Genomic DNA, 3,528 nt, shown 5'->3' on the forward strand with positions numbered 1-3,528 from the left:
CCTATTTATTTCAAAACCCCCTTCCCCTCCCCCTTTTCTGATGAAGGGTCTAGGCCCGAAACGTCAGCCTCTCTGCTCCTATGATGCTGCTTGGCCTGCTGTGTTCATCCAGCCCTGCACCTGATTTGTAGTGTAGTTGCATCTGAAGTAATCTGTTAAATCATCATAAACTTTCCAATGATATTAAACAGGTTTTTGTTTCACTGACATCACATCAAATAACATTCCAGTATGAGGCATGAATTAACAGGTAAATTACAGTCTATACAAATCATAAATTACACATTGTATTGATTATTTCAAGTCACGAGATTACAGGTACCCACATAAATGTGGCATCACATGTAATTTCAGTCTTTCCAGCTTGGCCTCTGGTGTTTCAGATTTCTTACTCAATACATTTAGGACGGCAAGTCACCTACAACAGTAACCTCAATCCTTCTGAGCTGCCCAAATACAGTCAACACCCAAACAAGACCTCTGATGATTCTTAGAACAATCTCATTGGCATACATTTCCCAGAACTCATTGAACTGACTTTATTTTAACTAACCTTGTTAAAAATTTGGTCAGCTCTGGCCAAACTGAAACATAACTGTAGAACTGTCCAATTGACAAACCCTTATCTAAAACCTGTCATCTAGTATCTGTCCCTTTTAAATGTAATACACAGAACTCCTTACAAATGTGCCTTCCCTGTTCTACCATCTGCAGCAGCCCTCCTTTCTTCTCTATAGCAGTAACTTCTTAGTTGGGTCTTCTCAGCATTTGGCCAAACTGCTTTTGACACCGCTGTTCAGTGATTGCCAGGTAACATGGACTGTATAAATTATTCAAGAAAATTATAATTGATCCCTTTATGATTTGATACAAACTCTTAAAAATTCTTTTCAAAAATTCTTAAAAACAATTGTGGATTTCACAAAAAAAGACTTCACCCATGGTCAACAGAAATGAAATCAAGCAGCAGACACTGTGCAATTAATTTTCCACCAAGCAGTAAGTCTAATGTTGTGCACTCTTCAGTGCAATATTTGCACCGAGAATGTTTAACAACTAAGTCAACAGTGCTTCTATTTATTTCATTCAGTTTCCTGCAATTTTTTTTTTAGCCTTTGCCATTTACAGGCAGTCTGTCATGTCATCTTGACCTTTATACACTTGAATGAATCCAATTTTGAACTTCATCAGCTGATGAGTTTGTTACCAATTAAACCAAATCAGGAAGTTGTTTAAGCCACTCAAGGACTTGGGCTGAGCCGCGAAGGAAGTGCTGAATTATTCGAAGGGACATCCTGTGGATAAAGGTCATATCACAAAAATTCTTCAGGATCAGGCAGGTTTTGATTACCTGCCCTCGTATCACCTTCAGTGGCTTGGTTTCAAATCTTGGTTTTTAATGTTCTTGACAAGGTTTGTGTTCTAAATGCTATATAAACACATATTGTTCTTGTTTGTAGACCATCATGAAAATTGTTGGTCAATACAGTACTTCATGATAACATAATAAAATAACAGAAAAACTAACAGTTACACAGTATGATTTACAAACTCAACATGTCCCTTAGTACCAAGTGCCCTACATCCACTGAAATACTTGTGAATTTTTGTGATTTTGGAAACATAGCAGACTACTTCCACATAATAAGCTCCCACAAGCAATGTTGCGATGACAACCTGATAATATATTTTATAGATGTTGATCGAGGGATAAAGTGATTCTTTTAAATAGTCTTTGGGACCTTAAACATCATCCTGAGAGAACACATAGGGTTGCAGTGTTAATGTTTAATCTAAAAATGATTTAGGGCATTTCTGGCAACCAGGTTAAGCCAATATTATAAACTCAAAAATCTTTATTTCTTCCTGCCCCAATTTTTTGGTATTCACCAGAAGTGGTTTGCTTCCTAATCTCAGTTGTGAACTTTCCCCTATCCTTATCAGAGACTCATTAAAGCAACTGCAATGACTCATGAATGTATAAAATCAGTTTATTTAATGTACAAAAAGAAATGAACCTGGAAAACTCCGCTATTCAACATTATTTGCCTACTTCATGCACTTGTTAAATTAATTACCCTCCTTTCTTCTCACACTGAGCAGTTGCTGACTGACTGGCCCTCAAATGCATCAGTTCTGAAAAAGGGTCACTGTACCTGAAACATTATTTCTGCTTTCTCTCCACAGATGCTGCCAGACCTGCTAGTTTTTTTTGGCAATTTCTGATTTCCAGCATCCACAGTTCTTTCTTTTTCTCAAATATATCTTTACCTTTGCAGAAATCTTTAGTCAACCCAAAGTGCTTCAAATAATGCCACAACTCAGATTAGTGATTCATTGTGAAAGGAATTTTGAAATTCATGCCAACTCTTCCTAACCAACCCACTTTTTTCCCTTATAATTACTAATTCCCATGCTAAATAGGTGTTTCTAGGAGCTTCCCCACCCAAGTTAAACTTACTGGTCTGTAATTTGCAGTTCTCAACTCTGCTGGTACCTCCCAAGTCCAAGCAAGTTTGAAATACAGTGGCCATGCCCCCTCAATTTCTAACCTCACTTCCTTCAAAATCCTTGAATGCATCTCATCTGGTCACATTGCTTTCACAAACTTAAGTACCAACAGTCTATTCAAGACAATGAAAGAATTTCCTTTCTGTCACCATCACTCGGACAGCATTCTTCCAGTATAAAAGGATGCAAAGTATTCATTTAACACCTCAACCATGCCCCTTGCCTCCGTGTGTAAATCCCCTTTTTGGTCTCCATTTGGCCCTTGAGCACTCTGAATCATTCATTTTTAAAAGGAGTAATGGAAAGATTTGAAGAAGGTAACACTGTTGATGTGGTATATATGGGCTTCCAAAAGGTGATTAACCCAATACCACACAAGACTTCAGAGGAAAGTTATAGGCCATAATATAAAAATAATAGTAGCAACATGGATACAAAGTTGGCTGAGCAATAGAAAACAGATGAATGGTCAATGGATGCAGTTTGGACTACAGTGGAGTGCCCCAGGGATTGGTATTGATATCCCTCCCTTTCCTGATATATTTTAACGATCTGAATCTTGATGTGCAGAGGACACTAAATTTCCAAGAATTATGAATGGAGAGGTTAATAGTATGGAACTCCAAAAGGAGATTGACAAGTTGGCGGAGTGGGTGAATAGGTGGCAGATGAGGTACAATGCAGTGAACTACGAGTCAGTGCATTTTGGTAGAAGCAACATTAGGGTGTGGGACCAAAGGTATATGTGCACAGATCATTGAAGGGAGCAGGACAAGTGGAAAGAGCAGTTAATAAAGCAAACAAAAAAAAAGCAAACAGTGTCCTCAGCTTTACTAACAGAGGCACAGAATTCAAGAAAGGGGAGTTAATGTTGAACTTACACGAGACATTTGCTAGACATTAACCAGAACACTATGTACAGTTGTGGGTGCCACAATATAGAAAAGATGTGAATGCATTGGAGAGAATGCAGAAATGCTTTACAAGGATGGTTCCAGAAATGCTTTACAAGGATGG

The 3,528-nt window shown here is 38.0% G+C and overlaps 1 protein-coding gene across 1 annotated transcript in view; it reads right to left on the reverse strand.

Annotated features, from left to right (window-relative positions):
• Positions 1–3,528, reverse strand: part of trip11 (thyroid hormone receptor interactor 11) — a 106,432-nt gene that overhangs the window by 49,330 nt on the left and 53,574 nt on the right. The window lies entirely within an intron of this gene.

Source organism: Rhincodon typus, chromosome 8 (assembly GCF_021869965.1).
Source record: "Rhincodon typus isolate 14 chromosome 8, sRhiTyp1.1, whole genome shotgun sequence".
Lineage (NCBI taxonomy): Eukaryota > Metazoa > Chordata > Chondrichthyes > Orectolobiformes > Rhincodontidae > Rhincodon > Rhincodon typus.